At 42.7% G+C, this 21879-nt stretch overlaps 1 protein-coding gene and 1 pseudogene across 3 annotated transcripts in view; both read right to left on the bottom strand.

Annotated features, from left to right (window-relative positions):
- The window catches only part of ETV6 (ETS variant transcription factor 6), a 223750-nt gene that overhangs the window by 62295 nt on the left and 139576 nt on the right, over positions 1-21879 (bottom strand). The window lies entirely within an intron of this gene.
- Positions 16611-17344, bottom strand: LOC117028623 (40S ribosomal protein S6-like; annotated as a pseudogene).

Raw genomic sequence — 21879 nt, 5'->3', positions numbered from 1 at the left:
GACACAGATGAGAAGGTCCATGAAGGCAGAGGCAGAGACTAGAGTCATGCAGACACAAGCTTGCTTTGGTTTCCTTCTTGAAAGACTCCTATTATCCACATACTGAAATTCCTTGGCCTCTCTTCAATATTTGTCACTTCCTCTTGAATTCTTTAATCTCATTTAAAAAAAAACTAAATGTATTGGGGTAACATTGATTAATAACATTATATAAGTTTCAGGTATGCAACTTTGTAACACGACATCTATATACTCTATTGTGTCCTCACCGCCGAAAGTCTAGTCTTCTGTCACCATATATTCAATCTTCTTTACCCTCTTTGTCCTCCCCACACCCTTTTTTTTTTTTAAGTTTTAAAATGTTCTAGCTTTCACCCTCTGTTTCTCTTAAAAATTACCTTTTGTATATATTCATCTTGTATTCTTACTGGTGTACTCTTCATTGCTTTCATTTTTCATTCTTTCCTGAGTTCTCTCATCTCCTTCTTAAGTTTTCCTAATTCTGATTTATGTTTTTTCCCCATGTTTTATATGATTTTCTTAACATCTTTTAGCTCACTAGGACGTAGGTTATTATAGTCCTGAATGGTTCCAAAACCATGTTGTTTTGGCATGCTTTCTTTAAGAATGCTACTCTGCTCCTTATTTTTATTTGTCTTATAAAAACCTTGTATGGGATTGGACCTCACTGCTTTTCTATTGCTTGTTTTCTGTGAAAATCATTTTCCTGAACTTCTAGAACATGGCGTGGTTCTCACTTTGCAAACTTCTACTGTATTCATGGAGTATTCAAATATATGGTTGCTGAAATTTTCTGATTTTCTGATTCTACTCCCTTTTGGGGACCTTTTTCCTAAGTCTCTGTTGGTCCTATCCTGTTCAATTTGATTCCACTCCCGGCAGGTTCTCAGCGTAGGGTCGTCCTGGAAGGAGGACCTGGCTGCTTCGTTCCAGAATTCAGAGACTAAAGATCTCCAGACCCTTTCAACCTTGCTGGAGATCACTTGTACTCACTGCTCATGGAATTTGCAAAAAGATTTCCACTTTCAGCTGCTCCTCTCAAAAGGACACTCCATGTTTTCCACTGAATACCTTTGGGCTGTTTGGGGCTTTTCCTGTTCTGATGTCCATCAAACCCAATTGTATCTTGGGGGCTATATTGTCACTGAGTTTTATAATATCATTTCCCTGGGTTTTCAGTTTTGCTATTGAGGTGCTCTGCTCTTACCTGGGGGTTCTAAGAGATTAAAAATGATGCTGCTGCCCATGCCATCTTCCCAGACTGTCCCAGAATATTACATATTTGCAAGGACAGCATCACTATGGTGTCTCATAAAGAAAGAGTACCAATCTTTTTGCGTCTCTTGGCGACCTATTGCTCAGTTTTGCGGCAGTAAAACAGGTGTGATAATGAATCCGAGGGATCTCTGACCACACCAAAGAGTAACGAGGCACAGAGACAGCACCCAGAGGGAGGACAGGTGACAAAATGACTGCGATCTTCAATGGGCATCGGACCGCAAGGGAGGGAATACCTGGCTTCCCTTACTTAAAGGACTAAGGAACTATTCTAGTGAAGATAAAACTTCCAAATGGAAGGAGTTTCTGGTGGAGATTAAAAACAACAGCAATGATGACAACAATAAAGACACTCAACCTCTTTCTACACCTCCTATCCCAAAAAGCGAAGCATGTTAGAAGTCAGAACTGCAAAGTGTTTTCAAATCCACAAAAATGTTAGTGACTCAGTAGGCTAGAAAATTTGCGTCGGCTCGACAGCTCAGTAATGCTAGATCACGGCGATCTCCCCAGGGGAGTCTATCTCATGCTCAGTGACACAGTGAAGCTCAAAGAAATACGGAGTTTTATATTAGTCACCAATTTCCCACGTCAGCCCGAGGAGGAGCCAGGCAGCTGCTCACCTCAGAAAGAGCCCGAGAGAGCAACAAGCCATGGAACGCCAGAGGCTCTGCAAGTGCGACAGGTCTTGCTGTCAGCTCTCACTCGGCTTTCCTGCTTTTAAGAGCCTCCTTTCTCATTAGCGTTTTGTGTGTTTGGAAGGCCCAACTCATCCCTGACATGCCAGTCTCCTCAGAGGATGCTCCCACATAATGATAATTTTAAAAAATGGCTTTTTTAATGCAGCCCTTGGAAACTTTGCAAGAAATGTATCGACTTGAAATACTCAGGCTGAATTATTGAGCCTTGGCAAAGGGGAATAAATCTTTCCCATTCGCCATGCCTGTTGCCAAGTGCAGCTTCCAGGAAGCAATGACTGTCCTTTCTGGAAATGAGGCAAAACTCAAACATTCTCTCACCTTCCCTTTACTTCACCCCTCCCTCTTCTCTTCACTTACAATTCACTGACAAAAGCATTTTGCATTCATTGCTCATTTGCCTGAAGAGGCATCCGAATCAGTAAATGCCCAAATTAGTAATGCCTGGCTGAGGCAGCTTCCTAAATAATGAGGCCTGATCGTTTTGGCAGACCCGGAGGCCCGTGGAAGGCAAGCTTGCAGCACGTCATTAGGTTAAACCCTCTTCCGGTTTTATAACAAAATTTCCCATACAGACCTGGATGTGTAAAGTGGAGGGTGTATGCTCACCGATGCTAGAGATTAGATTAACAAGACCAGGAGCCAGAACTGGGGCAGGAAGGTGGGGGAGAGTGTGCGGGAAAGGGGGACCTGTGCTGGAGTGTTCTAACACTCATGTCAGGATTAACACAAAAATTTCCTGACATCTGCTGTTTTTTTCATTTTCGGTCTGGGGTGAGCGTGTCAGCTGGCAATGTTCCAGGGGAATTCCCATCACTCCCATCAAAACACGGTTTGGTCTACACAGTGCTCAGCGCTCCACTGTCCGTCTTTCCCTCCACCCACTCACCCATCCATCTAACTGATTAGGTGCCCATTATGTATTGCACCTTGTATGAGGCGCAGGGTGCGTCAAGGTGAATGACGTATAGATTTTAAAGCCCGGGAGGGAAGAAAGGAACATAAAGAGAGGTCGACAAGTCCGTGCATTAGTGCAGGACCAGGGAAGACTTTCTGAAGGATGGGGTGACAGCTTTCTTGGCAGAGGGAAAAGCAGATACAAAGGCAAAACCAGTTTGGGAGACTTGGAGTAGTTCAGAAGGACAAAAATGATATGCATATGAGCTTGGGTTTTAGTAAGGAGAAGTGAGAGAGCAGCTCCGTTCTGATGCTTAATAGGCACGTTCGACATAATTTATGCCCCAAACTGTCCTGCTATTACCAGCCCAAATCTGCCGTTCCCGATCGCTCCCTTCTCAGAGAATGCCAGCTCCAGTTGCCAAGGACCCACACCTTACAGTCATCTAATCCATCAGCAAATGCCTTGCTTCTGCCTTCAAAATGTAGCCAGAATCTGACCACTTTCGTCACCCCTGTGGCTTTAGTCCCAGCCACCAGCATCTCTCACCTGGATTATTGTTATTGCTCCCTAACTGGTCTCCCAGTTTCCACCCTTGTTCCCTTACAGTCTGTTCTCAACATACCAGCCAGAGGGATCCATTGAAAACATGTCACTCCTCTGCTCAAAATCCTCCAGTGGTCTCCCATCTCACTCAGAGTTAATGTCAAAGTCCTTAAAATGACCTTTTGGGCTCTGTTTGATCTAACCCCATCTGCACTCATCCCTTTCCATTCTTCCCCGTCCTCATTCTGCTCCAGCCATACTGATCTCTCTGCTGTTCCTAAAACATACCAGGCACATTCCTACCTCAGGGCCTTTGTACTTGCTGCTTCTTTAGCTGGAGTATTGTTCTCCTAGATACCCTTACTTCCTTCAAGTCTTCCCTAGACGTTCCATATAAAACTACAAATCTGTTCTTTGGCTCCTCCTTAACTTCTTTCCTGCTTTATTTTTCCCCTTTATATATATTTTACTATTTATCTTGATTATTATTCTTTTTCTTCACTAGAATGTACACAGATTTTTGTTTTCTTAACCTGCTGTTATTCATTCATTCATTCATTCATTCATTCGGTGTTCAGAGGAACAAAGGATATGCACATTAAAAAAAATTTCAAATGAAATTTTATAATCTGGAAATCTAAGTGAAACAACTGTTACTATAATTAAAGTTATTTTGACATCCAGTCTCTGAATAAGAGGCTTTCAAACGGTCTTTGCTATGGCTCCACAGGTAGATTCCTGACTAAATATATTTGGGCTTTACTATAATTAGTTACAAGAATCTAAGATAGCAGTGAAGGAACATGTTTTGATTATTGCTATATCCCAATGCCTCACGAAGTCTCTGGCACATTTCAGGTATTCAAAAAATCGTTTTGAATGAATGAGAAACTAAGCCCTGTGAAGGAAAGACAGTGTGACATAGTGGCTAAGAGTGTGGCCTAGAGCCAGCCTTCCTGAGTTTGAAGCTTGGCTCCCTAACTTACTAGCTGTGGGACCTTAGGCAAGGTACTTACCTTCTGTGCTTTGGTTTCCTCAACTGTAAAACTGGGATAGTAACAGGGGCTACATCAGGGACTTGTGCGCGTTCGGTATGTGGAGGCGTGTGTTATCACTTAGAACAGGGCCTGGCATAGATTAAGCACTTGATAAATGTCAGCCATTGTTATGAAGGGCCTTGTCTGCTGTACTAAAGGAGTTCAGACTTCATATTAAGGCTACTTGGAGTCACTGAAGGATTTTAAACAAGGGAGTAACACAATCAGATGTTGTTTTTGAAGGATCACTCCAGCTGCAGAGTGGCGGAATAATGAGAACAGGGCCAGACTGGTACGAGATCAGTTAGAAGGCTGATATAGAAATGGAGATGACAGATATTGTTAGCCTGAACTAAAGCAGAAGGAATAGGGAAAGGATGGGCTCAAGATTTGACAGAGGTAGAGTGGATGGAACCTGGGGATTACCTTAATGTGGAGGAAGCAGTCAGTAACAAAATCCAGGCTTCTGATCCCTGCAACTAACGGTGGTGTCCATCTATCCCAGCCCACAGAGGGCTGCGGAGGAGAAAATCCATGTTTAATGAAGTGAGGGTGGGACCAGCTAGGTGAAGAGGCCCAGTAGGCATCTGTATACATGCCTCTGATACTGAAGAGAGAGATCTAGGCTAGATACAAAAGATATTTGGGAGTCACCATCATACTGGTAATTGTTGAAGCCACTGGAGTAGATGGGATTTAAAGAAAACATTTAAGAACCAATCCATTCCCAAAAGATATATCCTTGAAGGACAGTGAGGCAGCCGTCGACAAACTAGGGAAGAGTGCTATGGTGCAAGCCAGGACAGAGTGAGTCCCAGGAAGTAGTTGGACACATCATGTGCTGTAGTCAAGATGAGGAGGAGGGAAGCATGTCCACTGGATTGAGCATCTGGTGATTCTAGTCAGAACAGAGGTGTGACAGGGGTAGAAACCAGGTCACAATGGGCTGAGTCACTAATAATGGAAGGTGAGGAAATGAGGAGTTTGTGTGGGTAACTCTGAAATACTTGGCTGTGAAGGAAAAAAGAGATGGGGTGGCAGTGAAGAGTGACGGAGAGTCTAGGCAGGTTTAAGATGGAAGGAACGAATGCAAATGAGAAAGAAGCTGAGTGTAGAGAAGAGAGAAGATAACCAGCTGGGGAGACTGGGGTAGAGGAGCCCGAGCTCAGGGAAAGGGTCCCGTATGCAGTGCAGTGAAGACCTCTCGCATTGTGACTGGAGGGAGCAGTGGGCCTGGGCAACAATGCAGATGAGCTGAGGGGACGAGCATGCTGACGGACGCCTGTGAAGGAGCAAGGGGTGGGATGATAGAAAACACGGCTCCTGACTGCAGTGAACAGCTGCAGGGAATAGAAGAGCGCTGACTAGGGACTCTAAGGCTTGAAGAGCCGTGTCCAGCTGAGGGATGTATAGTGAACAAAGCAAAAATCGACCAACTCTCTTCTGGAAATGCAGACTGTAGGCTCAGAGATACCAAGCTCCACACTGTCACTGGTCTAAAAACCACAAAAACCTATGCAGTGAGAATATATAATGTTCCCAGAGAAATCTTCCTTAAGAGCCATTCCCACTGCTCCTTTGATTAATAACTGTCAAGGTTCCACACCAAAAGCATACATAATAAAATCAGTCTTTTAAGGAGGCATTCAACACCCTGACCTGTCTCCCCTTGGATCCCCAAGACTTTCTACATGATACTCCCTATCCCTGCCAGGTCTGGGCACTCCCCAGAGTGCCTTTGCTCACCGGCTTGCTACTTCTGATTGTACTACACTTTCCCTCCGTCTTTGCCTGCAGAAACTCATCCCTCCTTTAAGGCCTGGAACTAAAGTCATACTTTCCACGAAGCCTTCTTTTCTCCTATCTTTTTGCTTCCAGAGGACTCTGAAACTGTATATAGAATTTCCAGAAGCTGTGTGATTTACCCATGCTTAAGCCTTTTCCCCTTATTACTAGGTAATAAGCCCCAAATGCAAGTCCAGTTGTGTTTGATTTGGTGCCCCACCATGGAACCCACCCTGGTAGTGTTCATGAACTTGACTTGGCATGGTGGCAGGCCAACGTGTACTGTTTGCAGCCACGAAGTGAGCAAGAAGTCTTTTTGACAAGTAATAATGATTTGTGTATTAAAATTGAATATACATTATAAGTGGTACCTTTCTGGCTCAAAAAGCATATGAATTATTGGTTGAGTAGGCACTGGGGTCATCAGTTGAAATTAGTCCTTGGAGTTGTATTAGGCTGGCGTACAGAACATTTCGACCCCTAATCACTTGATTTATGTATTGGCTCTTCCTTCCTAAGTTTCCCTTGCTTGGCATCTTAGAGACAGTTTCCTTTCTGATATACTTCATCATTAATTCCTATTTCTTCAATTTCCATAATACAGTAGAGCAGATGTAGGAGCATCACACACACTGGGTCTCTTTTGTTTGCTTCTAAGAGAATAATTACTGAAAGAATATTAACTTCTGGTATTTGAAGGAAAAACATAAATTGAGATTTTACTATATATCTGGAACTTTGACGATACTATCTGTTTGGTCCTCACAAAAGCAATGGCAAGTGGAGATTACTGTTCCCATTTTCCAGATGAGAAAATGCAGACATGGGCAGAGGGGTTAAATAACTGATGAACCAACACGCACAGCCCAGTCTGTCTGACTCCAAAGTTCAGGTCCCTCAGGCCCCCAGTGTCACAGCACATCACCAGATGGTTGTAAAGGCTGAAGAGTACAGCCCCTCCACCCACCCTAAGGACGGGAATAGCACATGCTCTCGCTGGCTTAGGACTTCGAACATCTGAATTCTAAGTGGGCTGTGAGTCCAATGGAAGGATGGAAAGTAGTTGGCGTCTGGTCAAACTTTCCATTTACTACATTGAAATATCAAAGGAAAAGCAGGAGACAGTTTAATTTGAGTGACTTAGTGCTATCAAATTGTCAACAGTAGTGTAGACCCTACAGCCAACTACTCCCCACCCTTTCTTAGTCAGCTCCCAGCTCCGGGTGCCCCACCATCCTTCGGCTTAGACAGAGAAAGATGGCTGACTGCAGGCACGTGGAGGGAGGTGCAGGGGGCAGGACAACTTCTGATTCTCTGCTCATTAGTCTTTGTAGATCTTCAGATCTTTCTTGTATCCAATAAAAACAAAAAGGTCAGGTAGCTGAGCACCGGGTTTGAGGCAGTAATCTTTTTAAAACATAAAGCTGACTGCGTTACTGCTTTGCTTAAACATTTTCAGAAGCTTCCTAGGGCCACCTAAGTTCCTGCCTAACTTGTCATGCCGCCCTCTGGCTGACCCAGCTCCAGGCATACGGACATGCTTGCAATTCCTAGAGGCACTGTGTTCTCTGGTCTTTGCACAGGCTACCTACCCCCTCTGCCTGGGATGGGCTATTTGTTTTCTGCCAGGTAAAACATGCACACTTCAAAATATACTAAGATTCCTCAAGGGTCACCTAATTGTGAAGTCCTTTTATAACCCACCACCCAGAAAAGACTGGACACATCATCCTCAGAGGTGATAAATAGCGCGCGCGCACACACACACACAAAGCAGAAACCATAATGGAACTTTTACATCATTTTTGAGTTTCAAACTTTATGATCGCAGGTTCCAGGCACTTCTACTCTAATCAGCTTACTGTTCTCTGCCCCCCACCAAATGAACTTATTTGCTGTGTCACATGGATGTCCTTCTCCTCTGAGCCAAATCATGAGAAATGGAGATGTGACCTTATATCTGGCAACACAGGGCTTTCAAACACTTTATTTGGCTTTCAGAATAGCCAGGTGGGTCCGCAGTGTAGACCTTTCTATTCTTATTTCCAGCTAAGCAACCAGAAGGGAAGGAGGTTAATTGGCTTGCTCAAAGTTGCTTAACTACTTAGAGGCAGGGCCAGGACTAGAATTGAGATCTTCTGGCTCTCAGTCTAGGGTTCATCAAACTGAACTCTAAAAGTAAAGGTGGCCTTGTGGGTCAGCATCCTGTCAGGTCCTCTTCACACCCATCTACCTGCTTACAATAGGGCCATGGGGGACCAGTCACCTAAAGGGTGACCTATTCCATCAGGGAATCATGGATAAGGAATTAGAAACCTTGTGCTTTAGTCACCTGCCCTGTTTGGAGAGGACTTACCTAAGGCACTCCTGGTCTTTGAGCCTGTTTTTTCATCTGTGATGTGGGAATAACAATTTCTATCAAGCCCATACCACAGGGCTGTCGTGAGATCAAATGAAGCCATGGATAGAGAGGATCTTCAACATTACTATATGGCACCATTGATTGATAAGTAGGTATCCTATTCATGGTAAGCTTTGACTTCTCCAGCTAAGTGTGTGATAGAGCACAGAGGAGCAGAGTACATCCTTTTCTGTCTTCTGTTTCCTTCTCTTGTTGGGCTCCAGCTCTTGTCTTTCTGAGCTTAACTTGCAGAAGCAGCACTGAGGTCCCTGCCCCTGGACCATGCTACCCTGAAGGCAGCATGCGTCAGGCTTCCCAGGGAAGAGTGTGATGCAAAGCAAAGGTAGTGGGGTAGGGGCATTCTGCTGGCATCTCTTCCCCTGGGTGGGATTTGTCCCAACCCCTTTCCTAGATGCTTGTAGAATTCTAATGTCTCGGTCAAAGTCTCCTCATTGTGTATTGCATTTAGTTTTCTATGTAAGGTTTCCTTGAAGGAAAATGATACAAAGCACATCTCACAAAGCCTGAGAGAGAGTTGCATAGCTCAAGAAGGAGAACCATCGATCTGAGCCATATGATGTGAATGCTAAACTACTGTCTGCCTCTGAATGATGGTGTCAAACCCAGAAACATACGTAGAGATGGGCTAAGATCTGAAAGAGGAACAGTGGGGAGTGTTTTGGGGTGATCTGTCCCACACTTTGGTGATTGTATTTAGGATATTTTCTATCTGCTACACCAGCCCCCAAAAAGAAATTTTGTTTCCGTCAGGTTTGAGATTTAATCATCTGTAGTTTAGACCCAAATATTGAAATTATTTTTTTACAAGGTTTGGTTTACAATTCTAAGAAAAAATATTTTAAATTGGTGCTACCCTGGAAAATTGTAGTGGATATACACTTGGACTTCTCTAAAAAGGATTTGAATATAATAAAATAGACACAACATTAAAAAACTCTATTGAATCCAATTTAATCTTTCTTTGATTCCTGAGTGGGTAATTCAGGATCTTTCAGAAATCCAAGGTCATCATTATAAACATCAGCTGTCATTGTACTGGTGAAATATATAATGTGCCAGTTAATAATAGCTTTACAGATTCACAGAAAATCAGATAATAGGGGTTTTACTGTAACTGGAATCACGATGGTTAAAAGAATCAATGCATTTTCCAAGAGCCTAAATCATTTCTAGGAAGTAATTCATGCTCTGTGAGAATAGGGCAGAATTTACAAGGAAGTGCGTTGTATTCCTCAGAAGAAAAATGCTCTATAATTGTAAGTTGTTCTTCATTACCAAGTTTTTATTTTGCAGGTGGAGTCCTTCGCATTATTGTTGTGAATGCTGTTACCCGAGGTCCGATCCACTAACTATACAGACTCTCCCTAAATGAAGTGGAAGATTTCTCCAGTGTTTCCTAAATCCCAGGAACAAAATGCAACTGTGGATGAGCATATCACAAGAAATCTTTTCAAGGTCATATTCAGAAGGACCCTTTCATAGAGGAATTTGGGCTGGAATTACAGTTCTTAGCTCTGATGTGAGAGAGAGGGGAGAGAGGGGGAGAGAGAGAGAGAGAGAGAGAGGGAGAGAGAGAGAGAGAGAGAGAGAGAGAGAGAGAGAGAGAGAGAGAGATAGGAGAGAAAGGAAGGGAAGGGAAGGGAAAGGAAGCGAGGAAGGAAGGAAGGAAGGAAGGAAGGAAGGAAGGAAGGAAGGAAGGAAGGAAGGAAGGAAGGAAGGAGGAAAGAAAGAAAAGGAAAGGAAAGGAAAGAAAGGAGGTAATGAAGGAGAGACGGAAGAAGAGGAATAGAGAGGGAGAGAATCAGAATCACACCACATACCACTTAGCCACCAAGGACTGAGTTTCTACGCTGTTTCATTAGAACATGAAACCTATTCTGTTGACTACGAGTCCGCTGTGAGCCCAAAAGAAGTTAGTTCACTTCCTTAGCATCTGGGGTCCCATAATTCTGAGTCATGGCCACATTAACTCTGCTACTGAAAAAGCAAGAGCTTGGCAGCATAGCCAAACCCATGGTTCCCAGTGCCTGGTACTATTCGGCAGGAAAGCAGGTTTCTGTCAAATGCAAGATGGCAGGACGGTGTGCCCTCTGGGTGCGCTGCCGAGGGGAGAGGACATTCTTTTCAGTGCTAGTTACTTTCTCTTTAGAATTCAATTCTCCCCAGTTGGGAAGGATGAAAAATTCTGACTTCCTGTATCTCTTCTAAAACAATGAAACCCACACGCCAGAAGGCAGGTTAGCTGCAGTTGTGAGCTCTGGCTGGAGGCTGGGGGCCTGGCTGAGGTGCTGCTCAGCAAAGGGATGCTGGTCACACTGGTGAACTCAGAGCCCCATCCCCACATGCTACCCGCCGGGCTTCCTGGAGCCTCCTGCATGTAGGGGAACCCGGCAGCTTGCTTGGGTGGCAGGAAATCACTAAGCTATGAGGATAAAGACCCGCCAGGGTCCCTGTGCAGCTTTAGGGCAGATTTCTATTTCCCCTTGTGGTGGGGAAGCAGATTCCAAACTGCATTCAAACACAATACAGTCCTCAGCAAGGAAGAAATGAAACCCTTTAAATCTTCCGTCCCTCACGTTGAACCCTCCCTTGCTGCTTTCAGGCTCACAGAAGCCTTTTGTTAGAGTCCTAGAATGTGTACTTAATAGAGAAAGCGTAGTTTTGTGGTTGCTGCAAAAGAATACTGTGTGGGGGGCGGAAACAGACCTGCCTCCCACTAGATCCTCTCCCAAAGTCTATTTGATGGTGGCCTGTTTCAGGAAAACTGGGAAATTCACCCAAAGGCTGTGTACCCCCAATGCTCTCCCAAAAGTGTCAAAGTGAGAGGTAGGAAATAGTCCTTGACAAACATTAAATATATATGAGAGAGTGAGTGTTGGTGATAGGAAGGGAGTTAAAGGGACTTTGCTGCCTTGGTTGCCATGACTAATGTGGGGAGATACCTGAGAATTATTCCCGTCATTCCCTAAGGGGACCTGTGCAGAAAATCAGCAGTCTGCTTCCTGCGATCTAGTGTAACAGCATACAGCCAAAATACTCCAAGGAATTAGAGGTGCAAGGGCCCTCAGAGTTGACCTTCACCAGCCTTCTGGTAAGAACGCAAGATTTGTGCAAGATTCACGTGAAGAGTGTGAACACTGTCCATTTCCCCCAAAAGGGGAAATATCCATAATAAGAAATAAGAAAATAAAAAGTATTCTGATCAAGTGGAGAAAGCTTCCTTATAAACAAATGCCTCATTACAAGTAAAATATTTCATAGTGTTATATAAATGTGAGATAAAGGCAAGACTTAAAATTAGTTAGCATCAGGACGTTTTTACTGCCACAATGCATATGATTTCAAAGTGTTGCTTTTAGACAGGGCTAGTCTTAAGCAAAATTCTGAAGTAGGCAAATTCCATTTCAGCTTTCCAGTTCTTTGTCTTTTTCCCTTAGAGGATGGCATCACAGAATAAAAAGAGAGCTCAGGCTTTGGTTTAGGCAGCTCTGGTTTAAATCCCAGTGCTCTCCCTGACTAGCATATGACCTGGGCAGGACACTTCGTCTCCTATTCACTCATCTGTAAAAAGTAGATCTCAACTCAACAGGGATTGTTGTGAAAATTGCATGTGTGAAAGTGCTGGATCCTCAGCAGGCACTCAGAAATGTTACCTTTCTTTTTCTTTATTCCTCCCTATCCACACTTACCCTGAAACCTGTGCCCTAGTGATCTACACATCCTTGTTTCCCCCGCTCCCTTCACCCCATTAAAACCCGCTTCCAGGAAGGGATCTAAAAATGATTAATGCTTAAGTGAAATGTCCAGAGCTTAATGAGCCATCTCCCTGGTCTATGGGTTTTTTTGTTTTAAGAAAAAAACAAAACAAAACAAAAACCCATTCTTGAGGAGTAAAGTGCTAAGGGTAGAAATCCAGAAACCAAAGGAAGGGCCAGGAAGTATTCTGAAGGCAGCAAGTCTTTTCTGGAAACTCTAAAACCAGACAGATAAGCAGGTAACTCCAGTGGCAGGGTCACCATTGGATGTTCCAAAAGACACTGCTTCTTGGAAGTATCACCAGCCTTTGCTCAACTGCCTTTCCTTTTCCTATCGATTGACAAGCTTTGTATTGATGGAAACAGAGCATTTCTCACTTTTAGTTAGATTCTAAATGAGTCCCATATTCTAGATACCACTGGAACACAAGGTAAAGGCAGACAGCGTGGTTGAGATTAAGGTCCTGTAATAAACAATATCCGGGCAATGATCAGAGTCGGAGAAGAAAAAACACAGGGGACCAATTATTTGCTGTACCACCACTACGGAAGTGGTATGAGGCTTTGTTTTACTAAATGTCATGAATCTAAGAATTTATGAAACTGTCTGACAATTGGTCTTGTTTAAAAATGACAAGACTGCCTAGGAGACAGTAAGGTCCACTCCACCGAAGTGTCCAAGCAGAAAGTGGAGGGTCACCACTCAGTGGTGCCACAGGTGGAATGCCAGTACCAGCCAGGGGAGACTAGAAGACCTGAAACGTCCTTCTAACCCCAAGAGTTCTGAAATAAATCTTTAAAAGCAGCAAAGGAAAAAGAATAATTTCAAATCTCCCGGAAGGTGCCTGTTGTTATTAAAGATGAACCCAACCCAGCTTTCCAGATTAACAATAATCAGAAGCAGAGAGGAAAATCTGATGTGTGGATCTTGCTAATGGTGATAATCGTACAAGTTTTATGTTCGATCTTGCCGACTAGAACCTCAAGACACAACAGGTAGTTTTGTTGTAGGGTGGCTTCTCTCACACTAATTCATACTTACGCTTTTCCCCAGACTCTATGACATTTAGAAACCCTGGATCGCGGCACGCAGACCCTCATAAAGGCACAGACACTCACCAGAGCACCCTCCAGACTGAAGTCATGCCCAGCTCTTTCTAGGTCTTTGAAAAGGCATTTAAACTGTTAGGCTTCTGTGTTCTTTCTGAAGTAAAGAAGTGTTTTTCTTCAATGAATTTACATTCATGAATTTTCTACATGAGACATGGGGCTATTTTATCACTTTTAACCCCTCTGTGGATTCTGGCTCTGGAACACCATAGTCCAGAAAGAATCAGGAGAAAAGGGGGTTGGGGTTCACTACCCATGCTCAGGGTCAGCCCCCAGAAGGTTTTCAGTGAAATGCTCTATTTCCTCCCAGTTTCCAAGCAATCGCTGAGGTTAGGATTTATGGAGCGTGAGTAGGGGATATGGCCTAATTATACAAGTAGACTAAGGGACATCTGCAGATATTGATCCCTCCCAGCCCACAGGAGGATTCAGAAAGGAACTAAACTAGGGAGAAAGAGCTGGTTCTACTTAATCAACCCTGTTTCCGTGGCTTCGCTGCGTTATTAAAACAACAAAAATACCTTTATATAGTTTAACATAATTATAAAAACATACCCTAAGTCAAACCATACTAATGATTTAGAAATGATCCATTATTTTGGATTGTCCATATCACTCTCCTTTTCATGAGAATAGAAAATTTTTGATATATGCTTCTTCTATAGCTGTGGTTGAACACAGCGGAAACTTAATTCCTATTTTACTTGTTTATTTTTATTCCTCCCCACTTGCAACTGTCTTTCTCCCTTTTCCTTCACATCACTTCAATTTCTTTCCTATGTTCATTGTGTATTTTTCCTTCTCACTCTGCGGTACTTTTCTCCCTCCTTTCCTTCCTCCTGTTGACCACTGCACATTCCATCATCCCTTTACCTATAGCTTCTCTTTCACTCACTCACTACCATTTTAAAATAGGTCATCCAGCTATCAATGAATTCCCTGAAGTCACACTTCTCTACTATCCTTCCTCTTCCAAGTACTCCTTTATTTTTCCTAGGTACCCTACTCTCCTCTGTTGTTTTCTCTTAGTACTTTACTGCCTGCTCTAATCCTCTTCAGTGTAGCTTTCTAGTATAACTTGTCAGGTATTTTTTTATTCTTATTGTATCCTATGGGGGCCATGGGTGGTGGATGGGTGGAGGTGGTGTGGCTGGAATTGTAGAGAAAAATATAAAAGTCATGGTAAAGCTGGCGCTAATCTATGACACAATAGTTTGTGGGGACCAATTCCATTCACCTTGCATCTGTCATATACCGGAGATTTTGCATGGAACTAGGTATGCCATCCTTGTTATCAAATGTTTGAGAACAATTAACTTTGCCGACAAGAAAGTGACTTATATTGAAAATTCTAGGATGCTTTCTAGGTATTCTTTTTCAAGTGAAGTTTGTTTCTCTTTCCTGATCCTTTCCCTGATTTATGAGTGGGCATATCGCTGATGACCACTGGGGAAGGGAGCTGCAGGGTATCAAAGAGAAAAATGTATGCTGCTATCACTTTAGAAGAATGTGCCAAAGTACAAAAAAAAGTAGGTCAAATAACTCGTTCCTCAAGTTCAAAAAGGAATTCCTATTTTTGCAAAAGTTCTTGGGGCAAGTGAACAGGTGACTTGATACCACCTACAATTATTATTTTTTTTTCCAAAAAAGAAATTAAATCTGTCAGTCCAATCAAACATCCTTTGCTCTAGGAACAAAGACACCTCTAGACAGGTGCATCTATTGCATTGGGAAGGTAGTTTACATAGATAGGTTTAGGTAAAGCCTCCCCTCTTTAAACATGATGTGTTCCTGCCTGCCGGGGAGTAAAACCTAAAGCAGGGTATTTGGTTAGTCTTTACATATTATTTTATTATGAGACTATCCTTTTCCTCTATCCACCTTTCAACAGGCTCAGCAATGAAAAAAACTTTCAATTCTGAGGTTTCACGGTACAGCTGTCAACCTAACAGCCTTGAGCCTCACCTGCTCATGCCTAATGAACCCGGCAAACATAGAGATCCCTTCCCAGAGCCACTGGTTCCTAACTGGCAGCCTGACCATGCACGCGTTCATTGAAACCCCATGTGAATCTGCCCGTACTTTTCTTTACTCTACCAATTTTCTCTACACATTTCTGCAAGTGCTTAATAAAAAGTGATGTTTGAAATATGCTATCAAAACCCACCTACTCTCTAGTGTGCATTTTATTTTCTTTGAAATTCTCTAAGATCAAAATGAAATGGATGCCTGTTTCTACTACAATTTACAGCTGCAAGTAATTTCTACGGAGCTGTAAAAAGCAATACAATTACATCAGTTCCATCAATTGCCTGTGAACCACAGTGCCTCTTTATAGATAACTTTATAGCCTACATTTACCCGGCAACCTGAAACTGGTGGGCCTCAGAATCTGCCCACATCTTTAAGAGCCAGAATAAATTCTAGAAACCCAAGAACATTCGCCAATGTGACAATTCCATTTATTGACTTGATTGGTGGTAGAACCCTATCAAGTGATGCTTAAAAGTCGCTGCTTTCCTTTAAGAAATGTTCGGCCTGTTCAGAAATGTCAGGTCCTGAGTTAAGGCTGATTTCTACGCTCAAAGGGTGGGCTCACAGTGTTGAGCTCATCAGCTGCTTCGGTGCTGGCTGGCAACAGGCAGAAAAAGACCAAGTATGTGTGTCACAAATCTCAGAGGCCTGAAACCAGTCAATTTATCCCTGCCCTGAAGGTGCAACTCTGGCCAATTCTTTAAAATAATAAAATATATTACAACTCAAAAATATATATATTATAGCGTAAAAGTTCCATGAAGACAAAAGCCTCCTCTTTAATATTTTACTGTCTATTATCAAGAGTGTTTCGCACATTGCCAGGCACATCAGCAGAACATCTTTTTTACAAAATGACCTAAGATGACGGCTTCATTATCAACTTACATTGCCCAGGACACAGATGTATAGAGCTATCCATCTTTTTTGTGTGCCTGGTCCTCTTTAGTTCCCAACCACCAAGTCGTAAACTTTTTTTTTTTTTTTTAATGTCTGAGCTTATTTATTTGTTACTCTTAGAAAATCTCATTTTTGATGCAACTCAGACTTAGAGGTAGAAGTTCTCAGAGAGGGCAGCCTACGTCTCTTTGCAATCTCTTCCTGGCGTTTTTCTTTGGCGTCCTTCATTTTCTTGGCCAAAAGTTGAGCATATTCTGCGGCCTCTTCCTTATTTTTCTTAGTACGCTGTTTCTTCAGGGCAATACACCAACGTTTGTGTTGCAGGATGCACGAAGTAACAAGACGCTGAATCTTGGATGCTTTGGTCCTAGGTTTCCTACCTTCTTTGTTTAGGGTTTTTTCTCACAACAGATTAGCGGATGTCACCTTTAGAGAGAATGAATAGTTTGTGGATTCTTCTAGTGGTCTTGGGCCCCAAGCCATGGGGCGGGGGGAATAGCTTTCTCCCCTTTGTTTTTTACAATGACCAAGTTGAGAACACTAAGATTGGCATCCACAATGCAACTCCGAACAGACTTGTGCTTTCTTTCTCCAGTCGTCTTTGGTCTATGACAGGAACACCCTTTACTCAGGAGCAGGTGGACACGGCCATGGGTCAAGACACACACACACCTGCTTCATGGGGAAACCCTGTCTGTCATTCCCACCACTGATTCGAACCACATAACCCTTCCATTCTTCACCCAGAGCGTCAGCAGCAACTTCTGTGGCCATACGCTTCTCATGAAAGGTTTGCATTCATCGTCCACTTCAGCGAGTTTCTGGCAGCCAGTGGCTGGGAAAGAGATATTCCGCTTCATCCTGAAAGAGCTGCCCACCTCTGAGGTATAAGGAAACACAGCTCATAAACTTCGTAATCTTCATGCAGTGTTCGTAAGAAGTGCCGCTAGAATACCATCGAATTCTTACCCTTTAACCTTTATACCATCGTGAAAGTCAACCTTAGTCTGAGGTGTGAAACTTCCCTTTCATTAGACTTGTGGGTCCCGTAACAATGCCCCTCCATTGTTTCCTTCTATCTTTCACTAACTTGACTTCCAGGATTATTCCTCAACTTGACATTTTGATTACAACTGTTCTGAGGGGCTACAGTGACTTGTCATTCTCTCAAAAGATCAAATTCAGCAAACAAGTGTGACGATTTTAAGTTGATATAGTGTATCCATGACGCCATTTAATGCTCACAACTCTGTAGAGATTCCCTCGCCTGGCTTACAAAAGAAGAACCAAGGTTACACAGGTCACACAGTCACGGCTGCTTGTTTTTAGGATAAAGACTAAAATCGTTAACGTGACTTCGCCTCTTTCTACCTCACCATCTTCACCCCTTGAAGTTCTGCAACAAATTCACCAAATATCATGTGGAGGGCATTTCCTTTTCTTAAAGACCAAATCCTCCTCTAGTCTCGGCGTGTTTACACATCTTGTTCCCCTTTCCAGAAATAATCCTACCACCTCTTTTCCCGATTAACTCCTACTAAGCTTTTAAGTCTCCTCTTAAACGTATGCCATAGACTAGGCCAAGTTCCCGCACTTTATGCTTTCAAAGCATCGTGTAGCGCTGTGTCCATGCACTTAGCCTCAAGTGTAACTAAATAGATGAGTCATATCTGTGTCTATCCCTGCTTCTGTCTAAGAGCCTGCTAAACCACAGCAGAGGAATAAAAACGGTATAAATGCAGAAAGAGACAGTATGAGAGAAGAAACAATGGCAGTTGAGAGAGGTACACAAAATTTTAGAGGATGGAAAGCAGACGGACAATTGGTATCCAACTTAACAGTGTGGAACAGCTGACCCCTGCCTGTCTGCAGGGGGAGACACCAACAAGAAACAAACTGGTTTTCCTAACAGAACCTTAAAAAAACCTCAGAACTAGAGCTCCCAAGTATCTCTGAAGGAAGGAGGGGAGCAGAAGAGGCTACCAATAAAAGGATCTGTGGCATGTCTGTATTCCATCTTCCCCCAGCCCAGTGGTACTCCTTCTGCTAGATGCCAGGACATCTGCTTACTTGAATGAGGTTGAGTGAGACAGTACCAGGTCCAGGAGACAGCAAGGACAAGGAGAACACAGGGGAATTCAGTGGAACTCTGCGTAATGAATGATAAAAGCTCACACGCCTTCCCATCTTGTCTCCTTCCAAGCAGGAGACCACAGGATTTCTTTTGGGGCACATGCTCTTGCCCAAAAGACTTTTAGAGTCTACCCACTGGGCATCAAGCCTCACCTCAGCACACAGACAATTACCAATTGCCTTTTTAAATAGACACTTCCGGGTCACCACCCAATTTTTGAAAATTACAAATTAGGCGGTCAAAAGTGCTGTGAAGGGAAACAGTGCAGGGGTAAAAGAAATGGGGAATGACAGAGGGGGCCATTTTGGATAGAGCTGTCAGGGAAGCTTCTCTGGGGAGGTGACAGTTGCGCAAAGACTGGGATAAGGTGAGGGACCGGGTCATGGGAAAATCTAGAGGAACAACTTGATAGGCTGAAGGGCAGCAAATGCAAAGGCCCTCGGGTGGGAGCACAGTTGCAGTGTCCTAAGAATAGCAAGACCTATAGAGCAACGGCAGAACAAAAGGCAATAGAGAATGAGGTTGCAGAGGGTTACCATGTTTACAATGCACGGCAGCTCATACTGACAGCTCAGAATGGTTCTAAATGTAACTGGAAACCAAGGCAGGTTTTGCAGCAGTGAAATGACACAACTTCACTTACATTTTACAACAGATTACTCTGACTGCTGTGTGGGAAATGAACTATCTGGCTGGTGCTGATTAATTTCTTGGTAAGTATCATTCTAACACACTAAGTAGATTTCTTAAAAAGAAGGATACCTAGCAGAGTCCTATAGTACTTGAATACAATTTTAATGAAGCCCATATAATAATAATAAGAAGAATACCTTGGTTTTCAGTCTGTATATTATAACATCACTGTGATCTATTTAAGAATGCATTGAAAATGGCAATTATTCTTATATACATAAATGTTGCTACTTAATTAGTCCACAATGACAATATCTATTTATAACATAATCTAGTTTAATCCTGTTCTATAATATAAAATCAAACATCAAACCGAAAAGAAAGTAATACGGTAAAACATTTAAACAGGTGCTGTTCTTCTGAATGCCCCAAACTAAATCACTATTTTGCATTTCCATATTTAAAACTTACCCCAACACAGTTTTACAAAGATGTTTTTCCTAGCCTTTGCAAGTACATCACATACAGCATTACTCATTGATAATTCACCATCATGAACATCAATACTCACTTCATGAAGCCAGTTTATCCTTACAGTTAAGTTAAAAAAGCTCACAACTTTCACACACTTTTGAAACAAACTAAGTCCAAAAACGTGTTCCCTTTTGACTCTGAGGATTCATTCATTCAATAAACATGTATTGAGCCCATGTGCCAAAAGATTATAAAATAACGTGTATGCAAAAATGAATAAGGGTCTCTGTCTTCTAGGAGTCTAACAGGCAGACTTCTTATCAGCCAACAAATTTCTTCCTGGATAATTGTAATTTCTTTCAGGCTTCCCTCATTTGCAATGTGAACCAAGAATATAACCACAAAGCCCCACCTAAAAATATGTTCATTTTAATGATTTATTCTGATGCTGGAATGATCATTTCCTATAAAGAAAGCAAGAAAGAACACCAGTGTGTGACAGAAGTTCAGGGAGGTGGGAAGTAGAAGCTTCCATTAAATCTAGTGCATTTTGGGAAAACAAGGCTACATTAACCCTTCATTCAGGAAAACGATATCTATTAAGAAAGTTATAGAGAAATAGACTTGAGTTGGGGCAAGTCAAGTAATTCAGATGTATCATTTAAGTAACTGTCTAGTCAAATGGAAATAGAAAAAGAGGTTAATTATTTTTATTATGCAACAAGGTCAGGGCAAGTAGTAATGGACCTACAGGTCACCAGGGAAATTAGGAGACCAAAGTTTTAAACTATGAGCTGGCCTGTGAGAGCTTCTAAGGGAACCCATAGAATTCCCAACATTGGAGATATTCAAAGTTAAGTTCAACTCCAAGGGATGATTTAGGAATAATTAACTTTGCCCAAATGCTAGCAAACAATAAAATAATCCACCAGAGGTCCAGAGTATCGTAGGTCGGATGAATGTAAAGCCTACTGCAGAATTTTATGCTATGGCTCAAGATCGGTCATCCTCTGGTATATGACCCAGATGATTTACACTTGGTGTTAAGTGAACCATTCACATACATAGTTAACTGGGCCTACAATGACAAGAATTAATTAAAATTCCCAGTGCATAAGGAACAGCTGAAAATAAATGTTTCTAGTACCCCAAAACCTATAATATTGAAGAATAACAGGAATGTGTTTTAAAATGATAATGGAAAGAATCAGATCCGGAACCTTGAGACAGTTTCCAGAGCCCTCAATGCTTCCAGAATGTTCCTGCAGGGACTAGTCTCGTCAAAAATCTAAGCAGTCCATTTAACCATGAAGGTGTTGACCTTCTAGGAGAACTTGCTGATCACAGCTGTAGCTTTTAGCTTCTGGAAAATGCCACCCAAGTGAGACTCCTGAGGCTTCTGTACACTTGCACTTTCTTGCCCTCCCAGACTTTGAGAAAGTGGGGAAGAACCATCCCATCCTCCTTGGACGGTGAGGTTTGGAGGTTTTATGTGGTTCATGTTATCAGGCCCAGCAGTGTCCTAACCAACAGGAAGTTTCCCCAGAGTTTCCATCACAGGAAATTTCCTGTGAGGAAGCCCTTACTGCATAAACAAAGAGCTCCTCAGCTCCCCACAGAAACTGCAGAGGTGGCTGACGCAGTGTGGGCAGAAATGGTGGGTGTGAATACGGGGGGAAGGTGGCAGGGGGTTGATGAGGGATGAATCACATGGGAAGAAATGGAGGGAAACAAAGAAGTTATTTCACTTCCCTTGTCCTTGGATTTGTCAGGAAATTGCTTACTAACTGGCACTGGTTGGCTTTCACCTCCTGGCCAGCAGCTGCATCGCAGGCCAAACTGATCTTGGAGGGAGAAGACCTAATGTGAATGCGGGTTCTGCTGGTTGACCTTCACCCTCAACCTGTACGAGTCTATTACCCTACAGGTATAGAGGCACCGATGATTAAATGAGATAGATTAATAAATACATTGATGCTAGTAAACTGTAAAATATCATATAAATATGATAATACTTGTTTAACCATAACAATATTTTCACGATAGCAAATGCCTGAATGACGGTACGTTATCTACAGAATAGTGAGGTCTGTCCCTGGCAGGACCATTCTATTTCCCAGTCTTTTTCAGGCAATCTGAATTAAATAGAGCACC

Source organism: Rhinolophus ferrumequinum, chromosome 10 (genome assembly GCF_004115265.2).
Source record: "Rhinolophus ferrumequinum isolate MPI-CBG mRhiFer1 chromosome 10, mRhiFer1_v1.p, whole genome shotgun sequence".
Lineage (NCBI taxonomy): Eukaryota > Metazoa > Chordata > Mammalia > Chiroptera > Rhinolophidae > Rhinolophus > Rhinolophus ferrumequinum.
Note: the sequence above shows the minus strand (reverse complement) of the source record. Positions and strands in the feature narration are given on the sequence as shown.